General features: G+C 41.7%; 1 protein-coding gene across 1 annotated transcript in view; it reads right to left on the bottom strand.

Moving 5' to 3' along the window:
- CACNG6 (calcium voltage-gated channel auxiliary subunit gamma 6) overlaps positions 1-13,577 on the bottom strand; it is a 244,088-nt gene that overhangs the window by 100,432 nt on the left and 130,079 nt on the right. The gene's annotated exons all lie outside the window — the stretch shown is intronic.

Here is a 13,577-nt window from a genome sequence, read left to right as displayed (position 1 = left end):
TAAGCCGTAATCATCAACATTAGCAGAAATAAACACTTGAAATAGATCACTCTGTGTCTAGTGACTCTATGTAATATATGTTTCACTTTTTGTACTGATGAACTGAAATAAATTAACTTGTTGATGATATTCTAATTTTGTGAGAAGCACCTGTATAAGCGCAGCTTCTATCCTGCACTTATTTCCTCTTTAAAAGCACAGCTTCTATCCTGCACTTATTTCCTCTATATAAGCACAGCTTTTATCCTTCACTTAGTTTTTTCCCCTCTACATTGGAGATCTGTGTGCAACCACCATCCCCGCTCTGCTGCTATTTTTAACACTGAGTAAAGGGAAGGGAGAGCATAGAGTGCTAATGGAAAATGAAGAAGGAACTCTGAAGGATTTGTGTAAGTTTTGCAAAATAATTCAGCTAGATAAAAGATTCACAGATGCAAAGCAGTAGAATTCTTTTTAATGAAGTCTATTTGGAAAGCTGGATCTAGTTGGATGAACACCTAGGTAGAAGTCAAAATAAAATGCAAAACTAAAATTTTACTTTTGATAAATAATTAAACATGAGTTTAGATCTCATAATATGGTATACAGTGACACGCAAAACAAATATATAAAATCATATACAAACAATGCCTTATCCCTGTAAGGGAAGAAGCGCTGGCAGTGGTCAGACAATACAAGGGGCAGATGTATCAATTTCTCAACATCATGGAGTAGTAAGTTATAAACATGCAAATAATAAAAGGCTCAAAAAAACAGCCACAAAATAAGATAAGATGTGGCATAGTAAAGGAACAATGTCACCAGTTTTGTGGTTTCTAAGTTCTCCACTCTCTGATTTCTCTTGACACCTCCAAAGATTTCCTGGTTTTGTCCCTGTAAGGCTGGTTTCACATTCGCGCATTTTACATGCAGCGCATGGCGCCATTAAGCCCCGCCCCCTGCCCGCTCCCTGCCCGCCCCATCCAGTCATCGCCTCCTACTATCGCACACGGCTGCATGCGATCTGCGCACCCTATCTTTAGCATAGGGTGCGCAGACCATGCGCTGGTAGGATTTTGGCGTGCGCTGCTCATTTTTGAAGGTGCGCTGTGTGCGCCGAACGCACCATGTTGCATTTTGGAGCGCTCGGCGCACCTTCAAAAGTGTACAGCGCATGTCAAAAGCCTACTAGCGCACGGCCAGCGCACAGTCTGCATACCCTATGCTAAAGATAGGGTGCGCATATCGCATGCAGCCGTATGCGATAGTAGGAGGCGATGACCGGATGGGGCGGGCAGGGGGCGGGGCTTAGCGGCGCCGTGCGCTGCATGCAAAATGCGCTAAAGTGAAACCAGCCTAAGACCCTGATTACAGACTGACTGTGGCCCCCCGAGACGACTACCCTTACTAACCATTGTCATGCTAGTTGACCCTGGACTGACCATGCATGCATCCCAACACATTTCCTCAAAAGCTGATTCATCAGTGGAATTGCACATGAATATTTTGTCAGGAACAAATGGCTTAACACTCCTCTCCCTGGGGGTATAATGCAAGTGTAAGAAGGTGGTGGGGGACCTTCATCTGCCCCTCTCTCCCATGTGCTGGGCCTGTGCACTTTATGCCGCACCCGAATGGTGTATCTGTGTGTTAACATATTAATGCGCTCTGTTTGCAATGTTTCATATATGTGTTGATGCAATATGTGATCCCCCTTTTACTCTGTATTGTCTTAGCTTACCTAAGGGGGCTGGACTTACAGCCTCAAGAGATCAGGAAGCTTCTGCTTCCTGGTCAGAACCCAGGCAGCATGACCTGAGGCACCACATCTGTCCCTGTCTGGGATGGCAAGGGGGAACATAGGCTGCCAGAACTTGCGGGCAGCAGAAACAGGCACCAGGACTACGTAGGTGCCCCGCCGAAGGGATTTTAAGCGTCACTGTTGGCCCCTATACAGTGTGAAGTGTGGCTCATTCGTAGGACGCTGTCCTGTCATGGAAAACAGCCACTGAACTGAGGTAACCCACTGTGACCCAGGGCTGGGATTAGAACTGTCATTTTATGTGCAAGGGGCCGGGGTGTGGACTGACTCTGGTGTAGTAGACTCACCCACGACTACCACCCTGTGCAACCTTGTTACACAAGCAATGGCGACCACCTCAGTGGGTTGTCATAAAAAAAGCATGCTTCATTAAGAGTGTATGTGTATGCCTGGCTACAAAGCATTATGTTTTTTCACCTATCACCATTAGTCTGTGTGTCACTAAGTTATGGACTCCAGTATCCTGGAAAGCACACAGGTAAAAATAGTCAATCAAAACTTTAGGTTAAAGTGCAGAACCTATTAACCCCTCACCTTATCCAATAGAGAGAACCCAAGCAATCCTCCCTGTATTGCAACAATCCCCCTGTATCTGGAAGATACTACATGGAGCGTCATTTCCGGTGAGCTGAAGTACATCCTGCGCACCACATGAATCTTGCATCTGGGTGTGCGATGTGTCACTTCAGGTGTGCATGTGTACCATGTATCCCCAGCACCCAGATCTATGGCCTGTCACTTCCGGTGTGCATGTGTACCATTCATCCCCAGCGCCCAGACCTATGACCCTTCACTTCCGGTGTGCATGTGTACCATGCCTCCCCGGCACCCAGACCTATGACCTGTCGCTTCCTATCTCCATGTGTACCATGCCTCTCCGGCATCCAGGCCTATGGCCCGTTACTTCCGTTGTGTATAGTTACGATGCATTCCCGGCGCCAAGACCTATGACCTATCAGCTTTGGTGCGTATGTGCACTATATGTTTCATATGTCTAAATATTGATGTCAAATTGGAACTATGGGATACATAGGCAAAACATGGAACACTATGTATATAGTATATGCGGTGTCAATGCTGAGCATATATCGCACAGTTAGGTGAGGAAAAGACGTAATGACCCAGCATGAGCAGCATCCAGCAACCAGATGAGCATAAATTACTATATTAATGTTATTGACACACCAAAGTATTTAAATGTGTGCATCAATAGATACAATACTCAATATTCAATAAGTAATTATTGCACCATAAAGCACAAGTTAAAGATTCCTACGGTACACTATGCAATAGACCAAATAATAGGCTTTCCCATATAAAGGGTTTCTTTGTTTAAAAAAGGGAGGCGCACTATATGATTAACCATGTTTCTTTATTCAAATCCTATTATTACCCATTAAATTCAAATTTGAAAATTTTAAATCGGTATTTATGGCCGGTTCTAATGGGACTAGAATAATTTATGAAAAGGCAAATTTAACAGATAATTCTTTAAATGAAACAGCTTAACGTCAACTGTTCAGTAAGAACATACGGGGTTACAGTTTTGGGGTGAAAAATCCACCTTGCTTCTTTCTGCAATATCAGCTGGTCCCGTCACCCCATCCCTCAGGGGTTTGGTCACGTTCTCAATGCCCATGAATTTAATTACAGTTTTGTCACCACCATGAACTCCATTACCATGTCTCGAGATAGGGGCATCCCTTTTATGTTCTATATCTCCAAGGTGTTCCCCAATTCTCCGCCTGTTATCATGTTATCATATTGTTTAATATTTGTGATTTCTGTTTCTCAATAGAAAGAGTACAAACTTGAGTAGGCTTATCCTTAATCATGGGTTTCATCACTAGCTTTGTTTTCTTACTAACAAAGAGTAGAAGAAGGAGAAAATATATAAGATAAAGTTATCATATTGAAAAATAGCAGTGTGAAAGTTATTTTTGCAGAAATTTCCATAGGCACAATTTTTCCAAGATTTGTAGGGATTTTTACAAACACCATTCTTTTATATGTAACCCCAGAAGGGGGAGCATTATGTGCAGTAGATGCTATTACCAGTCCCAAGCCAGAATTCACAACAGTGGGCACTAGCAATTCCTTGCCTGAAAACCCCAGTCTGCAGATCCCAGGGACTCTCTGCAACTTGGGGAAAGTTGAGTAGCACAGGTAAAGATTGGCTGTATGCATAAGGAGGCCTTTGAGTTCCATTGCAGACTTCTGTGTCTTACACTGGGTGATACAGGAAAAAGACAAAGAGGGAGTGATTTTGCAGGAGTGATAACAGCAGCTCCAAGTCAGGAGCTGAGAGGGAGAAGTGAGCAGCTTTCAAGAGTTAACCCTTTTGACTTGAATGCAGGTACAGCACATACTTGACCAGTCTCTGGTGGATGACTCCCTATGTAAACTATGTATGATGAAAGCTCTCATACCTGTTTCATAATTTGAGAACCTCCCTTTAAAGAGAAAACTAGCTGAAGAGTTTCATCCATGGCAACGGGTCATCAACATTTAAACTTTTATTATGTTGTTGCTATAGTAAGGAAGAGGGAATGGAGATAGCAGATCAGTCTTGAAGCAGGCTCAGTTGTGCACATCAGAAAGCCTCTTCACTGCTGGGATATGATAGTGATCTGCAGGAGATGTAAGTAAGTGTCATATATGTAAATGTATGTGTGTGTCACGTGCCCCGTCCTGAGTGACACGGCCAGCAGGCTGGTAACTGATACAACAGGACGTGGCACGTGTAATTGTCCTATGTGACGCGGCACGCAGGCCGGTAACTAATACAATAAGACAAGGGAATATGGAAAACCTGGGTAACAATAGCAATGGTGGCCCTACGATAGGGAATGGGGACGTGGAGACCTCCTGCACTCCCCTGAGTCAGTGTCTCTACACTCCTAATATTCCCTAGGCCGGTTCCGCACCGGGCGCCGATCAGGAACCTAAAAACCCTGACTCGCCCTACACCTAAACCCTCGCTAGGGAATTGGTAGGTGCAGAAACTAATCCCAACATGGCACTAAACACACATAAGGAAAAGTGACAAAACAGGGGAACACCACTTAGCTTTGCTCTGTTGCTTACGCTCCCAGCAACAGAGCCCACCACCTGCATGCATCTTTTCCTCCACCGTGTCCAACATCTGGGTGCACTGTCTAGCAACGGAGGCCAGCACCTGAGTGCAGCTGTCCAGCCACGGAGTCCAGCATCTGAGTGCAGCTTCCAGCAAAAGAGTCCAGCAACTGAGTGCAGCTCTACACCATAGCTGCCACTCCACCAAGCTTTGCAAGAAATCTTCACTGGCACCAATAGCTGCCACTCCACCATGCTTTACACGAACTCCTTGCTGACACCATAGCTGCCACTCCAGGACTCTGACTGACTTGTCCTGGACTCTTCTCAGCACCATAGTGCAGCCTTGGAGCAAACAGAGTCCACCACCTGCATGCAGCTGTCCAGAAACAGAGTCCAGCAAATGAGTCCAGCTTTTCTGTCAAAGAGTCCAACATTTTGAGTCCAGCCTTCAGCAACCGAGGCCAGCATCCTGAGTGCAGCTCTACACCATAGCTGCCACTCCATCAAGCAATGCCAGCCCTCCTTGCAGACACCATAGCTGACACTCCACCAATCAATGCCAGCCCTCCTTGCAGACACCATAGCTGCTACTCCAGCACTCTGACTGGGCTGCCAGTGACTCTCCTTCAGCTCCATTCTTCACCCAGGCTTACTTGAAAATGAGGAACTATCACCAACAGTGATAAACACACCTGATACTCTTTTATAGAGCAATCACACCTGTTATATAATCATGTGCACAAACTAAGGTAACCAGCATGCAATGACCCTAATGGCCACCAGGGGGAAAACTACAGCTGAAATCACCACAGTGCAATGACCCTAATGGCCACCGGGGGCAAAACCACCTTTGGCACACAGCCAAAGGAAAAAAAAAAGGTTACTTTGTACATTTAATCTGTCAGATCCAACCTGGATCATGACAGTGTGTATTTGATGCATATGTGTTGTGTATTTATATGTGTAATGTGTATGTAGAGTATTTGTCACCTCCCAACCTTCCAAGATATTAGAGATGGAGATAAGAAGGCAATTTTTATTTTTTAACATAGCCACTTACCTAACCTCACCTAGTTGTTTATATAAAGCCACAGAAATATTGCTCCTAGTGAAGACCATTTTTCAGATACAATGCCTATTTCTTAGGCCTCCAAGTGCGATAACCATTTTATGTTCCTTAGAGTGCCCTCCACACACAATATAACACCCACACAGATGTCAACAAAGTACATTCCTCCCACACACAGTATGACATACTTCCAATGCCTCATACACAGTAAGGTGTCCGCCCAGTGAAACCTACAGTGTATGATGCCCACCACAGTACATTAGACTCTATTTCCCAGTTACATCCTTGCAATTCCTTCAGTCTTTACAAGATGAGATAGTACAGCAAGGATCTGACATTTTCCCTCTTGTCTATTATTCTACTCAGCTATATCTGCTTTAACCCCTTAAGCCCCAAGGGTGGTTTGCACGTTAATGACCGGGCCATTTTTTACAATTCTGACCACTGTTCCTTTATGAGGTAATAACTCTGAAACGCTTCCATGGATCCCACTGATTCTGACAATATTTTCTCGTGACATATTGTACTTCATGTTAGTGGTAAAATTTCATTCAAATAACTTGCGTTTATTTGTGAAAAAAATGAAAATTTGGCGAAAATTTTGAAAATTTCGCAATTTTCCAACTTTGAATTTTTATGCCCTTAAATCACAGAGATACGGCACACAAAAAACTTGATAAGTAACATTTCCCACATGTTTACTTTACATCAGCACAATTTTGGAACCAAAATTTTTTTTGTTAGGAAGTTATAAGGGTTAAAAATTGACCAGCGATTTCTCATTTTTGCAACACCATTTTATTTTTACGGACCACATCACATTTGAAGCCACTGTGAGGGGTCTATATGATATAAAATACCCAAAAGTGACACCATTCTAAAAACTGCACCCCTTAAGGTGCTCAAAACCACATTCAAAAAGTTTATTAACCCTTTAGGTGCGTCACAGGAATTTTTTGAATATTTAAAAAAAAATGAACATTTAACTTTTTTTCACAAAAAAATACTTCAGGTTCAATTTTTTTTATTTTACCAAGGGTAACAGAAGAAATTGGACTGCAAAATTTATTGTGCAATTTGTCCTGAGTACACTGATACCTGATATGTGGGGGGGAACCACTGTTTCGGCGCATGGCTGAGCTCAGAAGGGAAGGAGTGCCGTTTCACTTTTTCAATGCAAAATTGACTGGAATTCTGATCGGACGCCATGTCACGTTTGGAGAGCCCCTGATGTACCTAAACAGTGGAAACCCCCCACAAGTGACCCCATTTTGGAAACTAGACCCCCCAAGGAACTTATCTAGATATGTGGTGAGAACTTTGAATCCACAAGGGCTTCACAGAAGTTTATAACGTACAGCAGTACAATTAAAAAATCATATTTTTTCCACAAAGATGATCTTTTCAACCCCAATTTTTATTTTCACAAGGGTAACAGGACCCTAAAAGTTATTGTGCAATTTGTCCTGAGTACGCTGATACCCCACATGTGGGGGTAAACCACTATTTGGGCGCATGGCAGAGCTCGGAAGGGAAGCAGCGCCATTTGACGTTTTTGGCTGGAATTGAGATCGGACACCATGTCGCGATTGGAAAACCCCTGATGTACCAAAACAGTGGAAACCCCCCACAAGTGACCCCATTTTGGAAACTAGACCTCCTAAGGAACTTATCTAGTTCTGTGGTTGAGCACTTTAAACCCCCCAGTGCTTCACAGAAGTTTATAACGACCAGGCGTGAAAATAAAAAAATCGTATTTTTTCCACAAACATGATCTTTTAGTCCCCATTTTTTTATTTTCCCAAGGGTAACAGGAGAAATTGGACCCCAAAAGTTGTTGTCCAATTTGTCCTGAGTACGCTGACACCCCATATGTGGGAGAAAACTACTGTATGGGCACACGTCGGAGCTCGAAAGGGAAATAGTGATGTCTTGGAATGCAGACTTTGATGGAATGGTCTGCGGGTGTCATGTTGCCTTTGGAGAGCCCCTAATGTACCTAAACTATTGAAACTCCCCACAAGTGACCCCATTTTGGAAACTAGATGCCCCACGAAACTTATTTAGATGTGTGGTGAGCACTTTGAACCCCCAAGTGCTTCACAGAAGTTTATAACGCCCGGGCGTGAAAATAAAAAGATCATTTTTTGTTTCAACAAAAATGATATTTTTGCCCCCAATTTTTTATTTTCCTAAGGGTAACAGGAGAAATTGGACCCCAAAAGTTGTTTTGCAATTTGTCCTGAGTAGGCTGATACCCCATATGTGGGGGTAAAACTCTGTTTGGGCGCATGGCAGAGCTTGGAAGGGAAGGAGCACCATTTGACTTTTTCAACTCAGAATTGGCTGGAATTGAGATCAGACGCCATGTTGCATTTGGAGAGCACCTGATGTGCCCAAACAGTGGAACCCCCCAATTCTAGCTCCAACCCTAACGCCAACACACCCCTAACCCTAATCTCAGGCCTAACCCTTGCTCTAACCCTAACCCTAGCCCTAGCCCTAACCGTAGCCCTGGCCCTAACCCTAGCCCTAGCCCTAACCCTAACCCTAATGGGAAAATGGAAATAAATACATTTTATTTTAATATTATTATTTTTCCCTAACTAAGGGGGTGATAACAGGGGGTTTGATCTACTATTTATGGTGGTTTTTATGTTTGGCAGCTGTCGCACACTAAAAGACGCATTTTATTGTAAAAATAGTTTTTGCATCACCACATATTGAGAGCTATAATTTTTCCGTATTTTGACCCACCGAGTCATGTGAGGTCTTATTTTTTTGTGGGACGAGTTGACGTTTTTATTGGTACCATTTTCGGGCACGTGACATTTTTTGATCACCTTTTATTACGATTCTTGGGACGCAGAATGAACAAAAACCAGCGTTTCATGAATTTCTTTTGGGGGGTGCGTTTACACCGTTCCACGTGTGATAAAATTGATAAAGCAGCTTTATTCTTTGGGTCAGTACGGTTACAGCGATACCTCATTTAGGTTTTGCAAGTTTTCCCATCTACAAAGTATGGAGAGGTCTGTAATTTTTTTCGTAGGCATACTTCAACCAGGAATAATTAGGGCTTTCACAGACCTGCTAGTTGTTCTTTAAGAAGCCCTCCTAAGCTGAACCCATTACCGGTATTAATTGCACCTGTTTAAACTTATTACCTTTATAAAAGACACCTGTCCACACACTCAATCTTTCACACTCCAACTTCTCCACCATGACCAAGACCAAAGAGCTGTTTAAGGACACCAGGGGCAAAATTGTAGGCCTGCACAAGGATGTAATTGGCTATAGGATAATAGGCAAGCAGCTTGGCAAGAAGGCAACAAGTGTTGGCACAATTATTTGAAAATGGAAGAAACATGACTGTCAATTGTCCTGTGACTAGTGCTCCATGCAAAATCTCGCCTCGTGGGGTAAGGATGATTCTGAGAACAGTCTGGAATCAGCCCAGAACTACATGGGAGGACCTGGTCAATGACATGAAGAGAGCTGGGACCACAGTCTCAAACATTACTATTAGTAACACATTATGCTGTCATGAATTAAAATCCTGCAGGGAAAACAAGGTCCCTCTTCTCATGCCAACACATGTCAATGCTCGTTTGATGTTCGCCAATGACCATGTGAGTGATACTGAGGAGGCATAGGAGAAGGTCATGTGGTAACATGAAACCAAAAGAGAACGTTTTGGCATCAACTCCACTCACCATGTTTGGAGGCAGAAGAAAGATGAGTACAACCCCTGGAACACTTTGCCGACCATGCATAGTGGGGGAAACATCAAGTAACTGCATTGAAGATGAGTCATGGCTGGGTGTTCCAGCTTGGCTATAACACAAAACACACAGCCAGGGTAACTAAGGAGAGGCAGTGTAAGAAACATTTTCAGGTCCAGGAGTGGCCTAGCCAGTGTCCAGACCTGAACCCAATAGAAAATATTTGTAGGAAGCTGTAAATCAATGTTGCCCATTGACAGCACCAAAATCTGAAAGATCTGGAGAAGAAATGTATGGAGGAGTGGGCCAAAATTCCTGTTGCAGTGTGTATAAACTTGGTCAAGAACTACAGGAAATGTCTGACCACTTGTTATTGCAAACAAAGGTTTCTGTACCAAATATTAAGTTCTGCTTTTCTGTTAAATTAAATACTTATTTTATGCAATAAAATGCAAAGTAATTATGTAAAACTCATACAATTCAATTTTCTGGATTTTTGTAAAAGATTTTATCTCTCACAGTTGAAATGTACCTACGATAAAAATTACAGACCTCTCCATATTTTGTAGGTGGGAAAACTTGCAAAATCGGCAGTGTATCAAATACTTATTTTCCCCACTGTATCTCTGCTAGATTTGGGTTGGTTGGAAGACTTGGTATTTGTGTGTAAATAATGTATTTATGCAACTTACAGCAGCACTCTATACTTGGTATAGTGGTATAGTGGTTTTATGTTTGTGTATGTTATAGGCTTACTGTGCATATGTACGCAATTTTTGCAATTTATTTTTTACTTTTTTATTTTAGGATATTAGTTTTTTGTTTTTGTTTTTCTCTGTGTAAAGGCCATGTGTTTATATGCATTTACATTTTGCATACACATTAATTTAGTTTTTCAGCTCAGACCTAGTTTCTCATTTTAGGCCGGGGTCACACTAACCGACGCAAAATACGGTCCGTAGTTTACAGGCGTAATACGGATGAATGACCCCTAAATAGTGCTCCGTATGTCATCCGTAAGCAAGGTGTGGTTGCGTATTTTGCGCATGTAAGCATCCGTATGTAATCCGTATGCCATCCGTATGCTGAGATTTTCTCGCCGGCTTGCAAAATGGACATATAATGGAGCCCTATGACAGGTTTTATAACACAAAAGAAAGAATAGATATACACATATAGAATGCATATATATACATGTCATTGAGACACATATATATATATATATATATTTATATTTCACAGAGTTCTTCATAGCAGAATAGCCGCTAATTCAATTGCCGGCTTTTGTCAAATCATTCCCCAACCCGACATAAAATGACACATGGTTTACATACAGTAAACCATTTCATTTCAAGTTTTGTCTTGTATGTCTTTCATTAGTAGTTAGATGAGGGTTGATGTGTAAAATTTGGGAGGTGTAGGTGTTAATTTAAGGGGTTAATTCGTTGTAAAAAAATGTGTGGGCTCCCGCTGTAATTTGTCAATGCGGAAGCCCACACATTTTTTTACAACGAATTAACCCCTTAAATTAACACCTACACTTCCCAAATTTTACACATCAACCCTCATCTAATTACTAATGAAAGACAAACAAAACAAAACATGAAAAGAAATGGTTTACTGTATGTAAACCATGTGTCATTTCATGTCTGGTTGGGGAATGATTTGACAAAAGCCGGCAATTGAATTAGCGGCTATTCTGCTATGAAGAACTCTGTGAAATATATATATATATATATATATATGTCTCAATGACGTGTATATATATATATATATATATATATATATATATATATGTATGTATTCTATGTGTATATATCTATTCTTTCGTTTGTGTTATAAAACCTGTCAGTGTGATTTTACTGTATCGCGCACTGAATTGCCGGCTTTTTTAAAGGACACTGGGTGCGTATTTCTCGCAAGTCACATGTGTGGTCCGTGTGTAATGCGTATTTTTAGTGCACCCATAGACTTGCATTGGCATACTACGGCCGAAGTACGCTGACAATCGCAGCATGCTGCGATTGGCACGGACCGTAGAATACAGATGAGAAATATACGGCTGATGGGAGCTAACCCATAGAGAATCATTGGTCCGTGTGTAATGCGTGCTTTTAACGCCTCTCACTCATTCGTATTCCTCTTTAGTGTGACCCCGGCCTAATTCAATGTGCATTCTGTGCACATTAGGGTGTGACCGCCCTGTTTCTGAGTTGGGAAATCCATCCTGTCTGGCCTATTGTTTTTACTGGTGGTTCAGTCCCTCGGTCTTTGTTCACATTTACGTCACTTGACAAGTGGAAAGGATTTAAATACAAGAGTTAGGACTGTCCCACAAGGGTTGCCGTGACGTGGCCGGATGGCTTGCACATTCTTTAGATCAAAATTATGTTTACTAAATACCCTTATTATTATTACTACCTTCATGCAATTTTTGAAATTTATTTTTTACTTTTTTATTTTAGGATATTTGTTTTTTGCTTTATGTTTTTTTTTGTACTGTGCGTGTGTGCAGAATGGGGACATGTATAGTATATTAAGTTTTAGTTATGGTGTATGTAAATTTTGTTAATTTCCATTTAAGACTTTGTGTATAATTGAGGGGAAATGGCAAATAGAATCTTTGTGTTAATGAAAAAAATCCTAAACAACAGCTCTGCTATTTTTCTTTGCATCTCGTCATTTCAGAAATATCTTAATCCCGTATTAGTTGTCTGTCTGCATTTTCTATTGTCCTCTTCCAAAAATTATGAACACATAAATGTAAGACATCCATCTCCACTAACAGTAAAACAGCTGTACTGCTGGCTTTAGATTCGATGGTATGTCATACATCTAACAGAACGGATTAGGAAAGCTATGGGACAATATCTGCTCTATGAAAAGTGTTTTACAGCTTGTCACTTGCTTACTTCTCTGCATGTGGCATCCTACTATAAAATTCTTCCCATGATCATCTTTAACATTCTTAAAGGGAAAGAATGATTTTAAATGATAAAACATAGCAAAAGTCAAGATTAAAGCTTGCTAAATCTAAGAATTATTAATTTAAAAATGTTTTAAAAGAAACAGTTTGTGCACAGAAAAAGCCTAAAACAACCTTTCATGATTATATGGAACTGTCACAACAAAGGTGTGATGTTAGTAATTACTCATGGACCAGCCATGAGGCAGAGTGGTCAAATGGTCCAAATTCAAAAGCCAGGAAGTGTATGTCAAAGACAGATGGATACGACAAATGGTTAGTCAGGGGTCTGTTAACTAAAGACAGACTATGTCAATGGCAAATGGGGTTATACAAACCAGTAGTCAAAAGGCAAATCCAAGGTCCGGCAACAAAACATCACAATTAGAGATGAGCGAATATTTCAATATTCGGATGCGGTTACAATTGCTGAATTTGCAATATTTGCTGAATTATTCGACGAATATTCGCCAAGCATAGTCGAACGCCATTGGAGTCAGTGGGAGACAAAAAAACACATACACAACACCTTCAAACTGGCCTAAAAGCTGCCAAAACTCATCAAATTAGGGGCAGACACCAGGAAAGTGGCCTCAATTAATGCACAGTACAAATTTTAGAATGGCACGGCAGCAATCAGCTGTGCATCAGATATCAGGGTCTGGGTCAGCATTTACAGCTTTGAATTGAACTTCAGATCAAGATGAGATGGGTGAAGGATCAGTGTAGGGCCCCTGTGCTGGGAGCCCTGATACTACATGCAACACCTCAACCTGCTTTCATGCTAAGCCACACTCAGGTGGCACAAATATTAGTTTCTTAAACTACAATTTTCAGAAAAATGTAAGGTTAATTACATGGGTAGTTGACTCAAAGGTAGTAGTGGCCTGCCAGTGTTGCAGACCTACTGCTACAGGCAACAAACAAGAAGGAGACCCA

The sequence above is a fragment of the Dendrobates tinctorius genome, unplaced genomic scaffold, assembly GCF_039654945.1.
Source record: "Dendrobates tinctorius isolate UK_male_01 unplaced genomic scaffold, ASM3965494v1 ptg000028l, whole genome shotgun sequence".
In the NCBI taxonomy this organism is placed as follows: Eukaryota; Metazoa; Chordata; class Amphibia; order Anura; family Dendrobatidae; genus Dendrobates; species Dendrobates tinctorius.
This window is presented reverse-complemented; position numbering and strand designations above follow the sequence as displayed.